The 12,486-nt window shown below is 42.0% G+C and overlaps 1 pseudogene across 1 annotated transcript in view; it reads right to left on the bottom strand.

Moving 5' to 3' along the window:
* The window catches only part of LOC310812646 (putative nuclease HARBI1), a 36,552-nt pseudogene extending 26,882 nt beyond the window's left edge, over positions 1 to 9,670 (bottom strand). The window contains exon 1 of the transcript in view: positions 8,632 to 9,670. The product of the transcript in view is annotated as a putative nuclease HARBI1 (transcript). The remainder of the gene's footprint in view (positions 1 to 8,631) is intronic.
* Positions 9,671 to 12,486: the final 2,816 nt, after the last annotated feature.

Raw genomic sequence — 12,486 nt, 5'->3', positions numbered from 1 at the left:
TTTGGTTGAACCCGTTACCCAGCCTCCCTCATGCTCATCCCATGGTTGACAACATGGTCAACCACAGTCACTCTGATTTCATCAGTTATTGTGTTCCTGACTCTCCTTCCTCTTCCCCATCCTTTCCTTCTCCCCCATCCTACTTCACCTCTTCCTTCTCCTCCTCCTCCTCCTCCTCTTACTACTTCACCTCCTTGTCCTTGTCCTCCTCATTCTCCTCTTCTTCTTCATCCTCCTCTTCTCACCCATCTTACTCTGTCCAATATTGGCCTCCATTGTTGTCCAAACCAAATGTTTACCTGTGGCCTATTTATAGTACTCAAGCTCTGATTTGTAAGTGAACTCATTATCTAAAAGTGTTTTCACATGTGTCAACATAGAAAGACAATTAGCAAAATAGTGTCACAATGTAGAGACCAATGTTTACAGTTTTGCTAGAAGTGTGTTATTAAATTACAAACTGAGTATAAAGCAGTGAGTTTTGCAAAAAAATGTGTTAAATGAGAACATGCATTCACTTTGGCACACTTGGTAAATGCATTGGCTACAACTGTTAATGGTTTCAGAGACTGCCTCAAGAATCACTGTTAGTGTTTAAGCTGTAAATTGTGTGTTATACATGTTATGCATATAGTGTGTGTGTGTGTGTGTGTGTGTGTGTGTGTGTGTGTGTGTGTGTGTGTGTGTGTGTGTGTGTGTGTGTGTGTGCGTGTGTGTGTGTGTGTGTGACCTTTATCCCTTAGTATTGACACAAGGTGATGAGAGGGGGTTTATTGAGTGTTGAATCATTTGATCAAGTATTGAACACCATCTTGACACAAATGAGTTTAAAAATCTTCCCTGAGGTAAACACATGTTAAACCTACAGTAGTTCCTCCCTATACACACACACACACACAACCATCGTGACATCCAACAAGCAGGAGCTTATCATGCAGGTGCTTCATGTAAAATGTTATTATCTAGCTAAAAACGGATTTCCGATTTACATTTTGTAGGAACAGGAATAATGAAAAAGTACACTACCATTTCACAAGTCATCATCACATTTCAAATTTTTTTTTCCACCTCCCTCACATGTGGCAGGGTAATTTGAGACGGGAGCAGAGGGGTCTAGGATGGGGGATAGGGGGGTGTGGTGACACTGGTGGAGTGTATCAATGCCCCCCGGTAGGCTAGATTATCAGGCCCTCTTTCATAAATAAGAATGGAGGAAAATGCATTTGAGGCATAATAAGATGCAGTAATTAATGTCATCGATTCACATCCGTAAGGATCCTGACTCAAGGAAATGCGATTACTTTTATCAAATTTCAAAACTTGAAGTTAGTTTCGGAGCCGCCGTAACATGGTTAGTTTTCGGCTGTGGAGAGAGAGAGAGAAAGAGAGAGGGCTGCTCTGGCTTTGTGATTGATGAGCGCACACCGGGCAGGCTATTAAAAACACGGCAGCTCTCATATTCCACAGACAATGGCAATAAACATATTCAGAGCACTGAATCCAAAATGACTTATTTAGAGGGAGAACATTTTTTTTTTTGGTGCTCTCCAGTACTATAAACTCTGGATTAATGGGACATGCCACACACACACGCACGCTCACATGCACACTCACACACACACACACACACTCACAAACACACCAACAAACAAACAAACGTTTCTGTGAAAAACATGTTTTGAAAGTTTTGATTTGTTTACTTAATGCTGAATGTACAAGGATGCTCTTTGTCGACCTGGAGCATAATCAACAGGGCCTTGAGATAAGCGTAACAATTAATAATGCAAATCATGCACATCACACTGGAGTTGGCTTTTAATATTAAGGCTCTCCAATCTAATTCACCGCTAAGCAAAAGAAATATTAAATACATGCTCACAGGGACATGATGAATCATTCTCCATTATGTGGGCTTGTATCTATCTTAAGGTATGAGACAGGTTGTGAATAAAGGAACATTTAGCAGGTGGGATGAAACAGTAGGCAGTGTTTCAACAGGAGTGTCTTTAGAGATGACAGAAATAATTAGTGATAGAGGCCTTGTAGACATGACTCCACAAATCAGAAAGGCGGGGGGGAGAGAAAGAAAGAAAGAGAGGGGGGGGGGAAGAGAGCGAGACAGACAGCAGAGACACAGATGTATCATGCTATCAACAGACATGACAGAATCAACCTGCAAATTGTGGCAAATGAGAGCCTAAAAGCTATGTCATGATGACTGTGAAATTGGCGTGATACACAATGCTCAGCTGTACATAGTCATACATAAAGCATCGTTTGCTAAACACCTCATTCTCTGATGTTCTTTTTGGCATCAGTGTTGTTTTGTCCTCTAGTTACACTTGTTTGTACACTCAAAAGCCGCAATGTGACAGGGAACCACATGGAATAGCAGAGTGTGTGGTAGGATGCACATGGTTTAATGTAAACACACACACACACACACACACACACACACACACACACACAGACACACACACACACACACACAGACACACACACACACACAGACACACACACACACAGACACACACACACACACACACACACACAGACACACACACACACACACACAGACACACACACACACACACACACACACACAGACACACACACACACAGACACACACACACACACACACACACACACACACACACACACACAGCTCCTGTTTTGTCTTTGTTCTAAAGAGAGGGGGTGTTATCTCTCTACAGTGTGCCACTGGCACTGTATTCACATGAGACAACCAAGACGAAGCCATCATACCACACATGTTTCATCTTCTTTGTTTTGATTCTTCGTATTAGTAGTTGTCTGTTGTTAATTTGCATCAGTGTATGTAGCCTCACATATGTGTCCAACAAACCTCTGGGGCTATCATATACTGTAGGCAACAACTTGAGCATCATATCATCAAACATTGTTTACTATGCGTAGTATGTTGCATCTACTTTGAGATGCAGCCTATGTTTTGTAGTTTATCTCAGTCAAAGCTACTTTTCCAACAAACTTCAGGATAGACTACAACGGCAACAGCGTTCTGCGCACTCCACACTCGAGAGTCTTGTCAAACATAGGTTGTTCAATGGTTACTGAGCAGTCAGAAGTGGGTGGGCTGTTGAGGTTTCAAATTAAATGACTGACAGGTCGTAGCACCAATCAGATATCACAAGCAAGCACATCCTGTTTGGAAATTAAAGACATCAAACAAGCTTTTAGTTTTTAGACTGTTGGTTATCTCCAACGCAAACTTCTAACTACCTAGCTAGCTTCTGTTAAACAACTCTAGGACGAAAATGAAAAAAACAAAACAGCGTGGGGGTGGGGAGGAGCTTCCTCAGGCTTCATAGAATTTCATCCTCCATGTTTCAAGGAAGATCCAATCACGTTGGATCATTTTTTGGGGGGTCTCAACCTCCAAATGCTGTATATTGGATAACAGGTGTGTTTGAGAAAAGAGGCTAGGTTTTCCTCACCGTATATACACAATCGTTGAAGTGTGTGTGTGTGTGTGTTTGTGTGCGTGTGCGTGTGCGTGCATTGTAGGTATACATATGTGCATCGCCATATTTTAGGTTGTGGTACAGATTATTCAAAGTAGCTCCTTGGGCTTTAAAGCTCTGACAGTGAACAACCAGAAGATCCTCCCCACGTCTTCCTCTCCCCAGCTCCCCCAGAGTCTCCCACGGGAGAGTGCAGGGAAACATGATCTGGAAGAGAGAGGCCCATCCACCACAACAACAGCTGTTTCCAAATCACAACAACCTGGAGAAGGGTTGTGGGTTATATTTTATGGGTGGAGTGGGACCGGGGGTTGTTCATTTATTCATTATTCAGTCATGTTGGAGGTGTGTGACTAGATGTGTGTGTGTCACAATGCTTTTCTTTTCACTGTCTTCACAGTTGGAGAATGCCGTATACTGGAAGACACTAGTGTGCAGCACTGTGAGACAGTGGAGGCAAATTATAGCATGCAGTAACTGTTTACAGGTACACACATATATGTAGAATAATGGATTTCATGTGTCAAATATCATAACAAATGTACTGTACTGTGTGAAGCATGAGAGTGGATATTGAGTCGTCTGATTGAGATGCAGTTTTCTTCCCCCTTAATTCTTTCACAGACTGCACTTCTCAGTGTACACAATTAGACTGAGAGCAATTTCATAACTCACGTATGCAAATACCGATACTGCATGGCCACAAACTGTCCAGTATGTTGAATATATGGACTTGGGGGCAGGGAAATCCTTTTGAAGTGCTGAGCCAGTGCTCTGCATTAGTTCTAAATTATCACACACACACATGCACACACACGCACACATGCACACGCGCGCGCACACACGCACACACACACACACACACACACACACACACACACACAAACAGACACACACATCTACATTAGCCTAATGGTTCTCAGCAGGGTTTAACAGAACACACGCTCGTGGTGGAGTAGACAAGGGTTTGGATTCATGCTGAATACAAAAACAACCATTAGTGGTTAGAGTTGACTAATCTCTGAAGCTGACCTTGGCCTGGTGGCAGTATCTACTCTCCTCGTCTGCACACACTCTATCATTTAGAATTCCTCCTTTTTTAACTGCAGTAAATTATGTTTAGATTGTTTGGTTAATTATACAGCTATAGTGGGAGTCTCAAAGCAAACAAACAAACACACATTGAAAAAAAAGCAACAAAGCATTGAAAAGGTACACTAGAAGTGGTATAATGCACAATTTGAATTGTGTACAATATATATTTATAGAATTAGTCAATTGTATTACAACATATTAATTTCAGTCAAATGTATATTCTATTCTATTCTATTCTAACCAATGAGTGGATGCATGACATTTACAACAAAGGTGTTCCCTATGGGCTGTGTCTTTGTTGCAGTTCCTGTTGCATTTGAAATTGTTCTCTGGACTTGAGATCAGAAGGCTCTGGTATATATCCACTCCCCACCAGGAGGATAGCACGCCACATTCCTTCTGATGTGGGGCTGCTTATTTCTCACTACCTGCTCTTTTCTCTTCCTCTCTCTCCACCATCTGTTTCTCTTGTGCTCGTTAAGACAGTTTGCCTACTCCTGCTGCCCCCTGCCTTTACTCTATCCTTGGCATCGCCAGGCGAGTCAGAATAATTGTCCTCATCATGTGGACGACAAAGTGGCAGTGTTCATCTCTTGGATACCTTAGGAGATATATATATATATATATATATATATATATATATATATATATATATATATATCTCTGATCAATCAAAACCGGGAGAGAAAAAAACCAAAACCAGGTGTGATTGAATGAGGGCTGCTTCTATCCTGATTTGATAGGTAGCCATGGGGCCAGTCTAGACATACTACAGAATTGTAGAGTGTAGCAATCGATAGAGCTACGGGATCACAGTTATAGAGCTTCAGTCTAAATAGCCCAAGGCACTGTATGCAGCGTGACGGCAAGTTAACTCATGCTGTAACTCACGCTGTAAAGCCGACCTTTATCAACAGGTATTACAAAACGCTATCGTGGGAGATCATCAAAGCAATAAAGTGATGGAGCTGATATTGTGTGAATTGTGTGAAATTCCAGACGTGGGATATTGTTTTAGGTTTTTTTTTTCAAAGTCAAACAAACACTGAGAAGTGATTGTGTTGCAGCAAATGAAAAATAACTGCCAATTTTTCCCCTCTCTCACGGTTTATGTTTCATAAACGTCTCTAGTTCTGGAATATGGCACTGCCCGGATCTTTCCCCTTATGCATGCTCCACTTGATATCAGAGCTTGCGTAGGAGATGAGAATGTGTGTGTGCGCTAACTGTACTCATTCACTTCAGTGCCAGTGGCTTGGCCAACAGCTACACTACAGCCTGAGGAGTGATCTCAGGTGTGGGTGGGCGTCTTGGCACACCAGCCTGGGCATCAGGGAACACAGAACAGGAAGTGCCAAATGGCAGCTCTGTGGCGCAGCCATGCCAGTCAGATGCTATGAGGGCTATTTCAACAAGATTCACGGTGGGCATAAGGTATATGTGGCCACTACAGGGAACCTGTGCTGCTGGAACAAGATACCCTGGTTTAGTTTTATATAAACCATAATTGTCAACCGTAATTGTGAGTGTTGTTCTTTGATACACCCCCCCACCACCACCCCCCCCACCCATGTTGTTGCTTGTTTCAAAGTGAGTGTTGCAAGTAGTGCTTGAGAGAGAGAGAGAGAGAGAGAGAGAGAGAGAGAGAGAGAGAGAGAGAGAGAGAGATGCAGTTAAAGCTGTAATTTAACGTTGTGGTGGTGGGCACCTTTGTTGTGTCAATGTTAATGCTGGGTAAATATAATTGCACTATGCCTGTGAGGGAGATCATTACTGAAGGTTTCTCTTGCAGTTGTTGTGACAAGCATGTAAATACTAAGAGGAAGGCATTCCAAAGGAAATTAAAACTGTCTTGGCGAAGTGGAAGCAATTATAGCCGAAAAAGTGACACATTTCAAACACTGCAATTGTTTCTTTATTTAACACAATTGCAATCTGTTTAGGATTCTAAAATGTTGTATTGTGTCATTAGATTTTTTAAACAGAACAGCAAATTAGATATTCACAGTGAATTATAAAAACGATGTCTCTCAGCAAACAGAACCGGAAAAGAAATGTGCTAGTCGTTCCGAGGTTTTCTGCATGTTGATGTTTTTTCTCCGGCAACACCATGTTTAGTGACCTGGCAACATGTTGTGTTGTGTCAGGTCCTCCGTCCCAAGAAGCTTTGCTGAAAAGAAAGGTCAGAAAAGCGACTTATAAAAAGATGTAGACAGCTTTTAGCCTGTGGCCTCGCTTTAATCAAAGCCAACGCAGTCGCAGTCAGAAAACACTTCTGATTTACTCAAGCAACAGTGAGCACCGGCTCTGAGTAAGATCTGCTAGGATTGTGGAGTTGAGGGCATTGACTAAGAAAATGCAACATTTCCTCCAGAGGTAACTGTGAGCAGGCTGTCCTCATGGCCAGTCCATACCCTGGGATGTTTGTGGCAGAAACATGTGGTGCGAAGCAATACACCTGCAAGTCATGGCGCAGAAGTCATTGATGCTGGGCACTTTGCTGTCCTTGGACCAGTTTACTGTTTTGTTCTTTTAGAAAGGACAGATTTATTCAGTATTTAAACCAAAATACAGCAAATCTTCCATTTTCCAGATGTTGTATTTCAGGAATAAAAAAGTGTGTCCACCACAAGGAACTTTGCTTTCTGTCAATTTCCTGAAGTGGAAATAATGAAGATACGTTTCATTCTAAGATTTTTGTTTTCACTCAATATAATGGTGTTTACTACACAGAGCGGGTGCATTTCAGGATTGTCAGCTACCCAAATTCTGAATACATTTCACTGCTGCTAGTCCAAATTAAATTGTATAACTTACAGGGCCGGTTTCACAGACAGGCCTTAGATTAAGCCAGGAGTAGGCCTTAATGGGCCAGTTTCACAGACAAGGCTTAAGCCTAGTCCTAGACTGAAAAGCTTCCTCAGTGGCAATTTGCCATTAAAAGTGTGAATACATATTAAATAGTTAAACTAGGACATTTAAGTAGCTTTCATGAACGTGGCTTAAATTTGGCTTAGTTAGTCGGAGACTATGGAGTCCTGGAGTAAGGTAAGCAAGCCTAAATGAGAACACCTGGGTTAAGCCTCATTAGGTTAAGTATGAACCATGCTGTTGGTCTCATGGTGCTCATAAAAACCTGGAATGGAATAGAAAACACCATTACTGGTGTGAATCTTTAGACAAAACAATGGCAGAGGCAAAAAGAATGTGTTCAAAAAACGCTACTAAAACAAACTGTGTCAAACCATCCAGTTATTGAAAGTAAAAACCATACTACTGCTACTGAGCAAAAGAAAAAGAGTGGTTGGGCTGCAATTTGCAGTGAAATCAATGCAAATGAAAATGTAACCACAAGAACAGTACAACTTCAGGTGAGATATCCTCATTATTATCAGTATTTTACATTTCTCATATTCATATCACTTATATTGAATGATACTTCCTTGGTAAATATATTCCACTGTCTGTGTCAATCTTTATTCTTTTTTTCATTGTAAGGACGATATGAGTTTATTTGTGCTTCTAACGGTGTTCCTTTTCCAGAGGAAAAGAATCTGAACAGATTGGAAGAGCCAGTGCACAGTGAGTGTGGACCCTCCACATCTGATACAGCATCCCTGAGAGAAGATGCTGTCACCACCTTTCAGCAGAGAACAAAAAAGATGACCGTGCATGAAAAGTTACCCAAAGAATTTCATGAGCATAAAATGAAATATCTGAAGGAAGAACATGAAATGAAAATGAGAATTCTACAGGTTGAATTGGATATGAAGTTGGAAGAGAGAGCTATGATCCAAAACAGATACAGTAATGAGACTATTGTGATTACCAGCCATGGTGAACACTATGATATGTAAAAAAGAAATGTTTTGTCATTTGGATATTCATGAGTGTGAGTATTTTAATCACCACAAACTACATTTTAAACAAGCCTTGGTTTAGCCACTCATATAATTTTGCTGCACACTATTTTAAATGTGTACAGAACAAACATTATCAAAGCAAAACTAAGCCATAATGAATACATTCCACATTTAAATGTCTTGTTGAAGTGCTGCAATGTGAAAGCAACTCTGTGTGCAAGTCCTCGTTGGTCATTGCCAGCTTCAACCATGGGCACATCTGTTTGATCCTGATCTTCCATTGGAGGATCAGGACAGCAATGCTGCTTCAGGTAGTTGTGCAGCACAGCTGTAGCAATGATCCCCTTGCAGCATCTTCTTGGCTTGAAATGAAGTGTATTGCGTAAACACTGGAATCCATTTTTCCCTACTCCAAACATACGGATATGAGCTCTGTTGTATCTTTGCTGCTCAGCTGTTGTGGGATTTATGTATGGAGTGAATAAAACGTTCCTCTGACCATATCCACTGTCACCAAGTAGCAGTCCACTATGTTGTCCTCTCTGAAACTGAGCACACAATGAAGAGTTGAGAAAAATCCTTGAATCGTGAGTTGCACCTTTCCAACGTTCAACAATGTTTGAAAACTCTACATGAAGAGTGCGTACACCCTGAACATTGATGGAAAACCAGTTCTTACAGTTCCTGTACTCCTCAGCATCAGGAGTTGATGCACACTCAGGGAACATGACATCCATCTATACAACCAATCACTCCTGGGAAGTGCCCATATTCATAGAGTTGCACTTAATAGTTGGCTTGGCCAGCAGCATCAGGAAACTTGGTGTAAAGACTCCTCAGTTCAAAAATGGCCCTGCAGACTTTGTGAACTATTCTACACACAGTTGCTTCACTGGCACCACACAAATCACCAGTTTCACGATGAAAGATTCCAGATGCCAAAAACCTCAAAGGGGTCAGAACTTGGAGAGAATTGGGTAAAGGCCTTCCTCTTTGAGATAGAGAGGAAAGTCTAGGCTCAAGCAAAGATATTATCTCCAATGCATTTTCTTTATACATATGAAAGGGTTAGGGTTAGGGTTAGGGTTAGGGTCTCGAAAAGTTATTTCATCAAAGTAATTTAATGGATTACTCCCATCCACAAGTACTGGTCTGGCTGGCCTCTATAGTGTATGTTGGTCTTCATTTAGATATTCCAAATAGTCCATGCTCCCTTACAAACAGCACTAAGCAGAAGTTAAACCTGCCTCTTTGAAGGATTCATTTAAGCTTCAATTTAATCCTAGAGTGGCTCTAATCCTCCCTCTTGCAATCGTCTTTGTTTAATCCAGAACAGACTAAATCTACGACTATTTTAAGATAAGTCTGTGCAAGTCGCTTTGAGTTAAGACAGCTCAAACAGGCATTTTAGTCTGGGACTAGGCTTAAGCCTTGTCAGTGAAACCGGCCCACAGAGGTCTCACACGTGAACACTCATAAATAAAAGATGATAAGACATTCTACACTGCTCCGAAATGCTGATGAGCTTATTTTTAGATAAGGGATACCCCTTCCTGTCTCTCATGCACAGGAGGGCAACAAAATACTGTAATGTTGTCTCTCTAAGCAGATAGCCCTGTTAATACTTGTTTAGCAAGCCTCCCTCAGTAATTAACAAGTAACATCCCCCCCCCATCGCAATACCTGATTCAATTTGCAATCAGGCAACGCTCATCTGGAAAGTTTTTAATTGTGCCCATGGCGATAACTTACTGTTTGTAATCACATTCCTGCTCTGGTAATATTCCCTCGCGGTGCGTTTGGAAAAACTTACCGGTGCAAGCTAATTTGGAAACTCCATGTTGATAGTGAGGTGAGCACAATGCACATTACCCGTGTGCTTACGATCCTGCCGTACAACAGAAGGAGAGTTAATATGCTCTCCAATTATTTCCACTTTGTGCGTTTATAGACTCCAATGGGAGGTGGGAGGCAGGCAGTGAGAGTTCCTCATCATGTCCCCCCTTCATTGTTATACAGTAAGGTTGTACCAGCGGCTGCAGAATGCCAACACATGCACAAGGAACACTGATATCTCATAAGATGAGTTATTATTACAAGCTGGACTGTACATTAGGGGATGTGTATCACTGGTTGTGACTGAGGAGGTCACATGGTCCGCTCCTATGAAGGAGGTTGGGTCCTTAGAAGGTGAGCCTTCATGTCAGGACTCATAAACATATAAAAGATAGACATGGCGGATACAATGGATGAGTCAGAGGGTCATCAGCTGTCTGTTCCCTATTCTGACTGTAGGAAGGCAAATTATTGTTGACTTGTTCCTTTTTTTGCTCTGGTTTCCTGGCGTGTGGCCAGGTCGTACACTGAGCTGACAGACATAAATACAGGCTGTCAGATGTTAGTCACTGATAATTGTTCAGCTTCCCTCCTCCCCACCAAACCAAAGCACGGCTCTGTCTTAAAGATTTGTATTTGACATTACAGACTTCATCTTAATATCATAAGCCTATTGAGAAGCTCAATACTTTTCATACAGGCTGAAGAAAGAACATGCTTTCCACAAACGTTGCTTCACAAGATATGTTACATACATAGACCCCAGTCATGAAATACAAACAATCTAGGCCAGCTATTTAAAATCAAATTGTTGTGAAAATGAAGCCAGCAAGTTACGGGCATTGGAGAGGGTTTGGCCCACACAAACCAATTAGGCCCCGTTCCAAAGCAATACTCCACAATGCTGCCCAGAGGACAGCAGCTGAACAAGACTTTGATTTCCCTGAATGTGATTGTAATTTTATATTCCTCTGAAAAGTAAGGAGGCTGCCATGGCTAGGCCTAGGAGTTGATCTCTGTGATGTAATTTATAGAACACTTTACAGTGTTATTCAACACACACACATGCATGCACACACACATACACACACACACACGCAGGCACACACACGCACACGCACACGCATGCACGCACACACACGCACGCACACACACACAACCACACACACACTCATACTGTACACACACATGCCTGCACACACAACCACACACACACACGCACTCATACTGTACACACATACGCCTGCACACATGCACGCACACACACACACAGACACACAGACACACACACAGACACACACACACAGACACAGACACACACGCACACACACACACACACACACACACACACACACACACTCCGACAGCTTGTATTTGCTCTGCCAATCCAGAGAAGGCTCTTTCATGGCATGCCTTGAATAGATCCCTTGGTAGACTTTGGTTAACCAAGTGTATTTGATCAGTTATCATCTCTGCCCCCCAGACATTTGTAATCTCAGCATCTGGGATCAAGGATCAGGGCTGCGTCGGAGAGTGCAGCCTGTGGCCCTCAAACAAACTAAACGCTATTGAGCCCCAGTCCCACCACAGCATCATTGACGGACTGGAAGAATAGCATGTAACGAGAGTCAGGAGAATAGTTCTATTAATAGAGTGAAGAGGGTTGTTTGTTTGGTTGAACACTACTGTAGACAATCAGTGAATCACTGATGAGATGTTCATGATAGCGTGAGATATTGTCAGATAAAATACTGCTAGCTACTACTGTACTATGCACTGTAAGAGCAAAAACATTGTTTCATATTATTTGATATTGCATCACAGAGTACATTTTTTTGCCACATGCAATATCATATGATTCAACATCTTGATCCGCAATATGATCACAACTTCAGTGGAAACCTTAGGAGGAGTAGCAGTAACACCATGCTTCTTGACTGTGTGATATAGCTAGAGACTATCTGAGTGCCTATTGTGGGAATCAATCTCCACCCCCCCATTTAAATCACTAAAACCCTGGGATCATTTGTCATAGGGGAGGACAGAGAGCCCAAAGTACCCCAAAGAGACTGCAGAGGAATGCATGGAGGCGGCCATATTAGCAAAGATATTCTTCAGGATTACGTGGCTCTTCCACCCAGGCCTGGAATTTGTCAGCAGAAGTGCAGATATGGCTCTATCAATAACC

Source organism: Argentina silus, assembly GCF_951799395.1.
Source record: "Argentina silus genome assembly, chromosome: 1".
In the NCBI taxonomy this organism is placed as follows: domain Eukaryota; kingdom Metazoa; phylum Chordata; class Actinopteri; order Argentiniformes; family Argentinidae; genus Argentina; species Argentina silus.
This window is presented reverse-complemented; position numbering and strand designations above follow the sequence as displayed.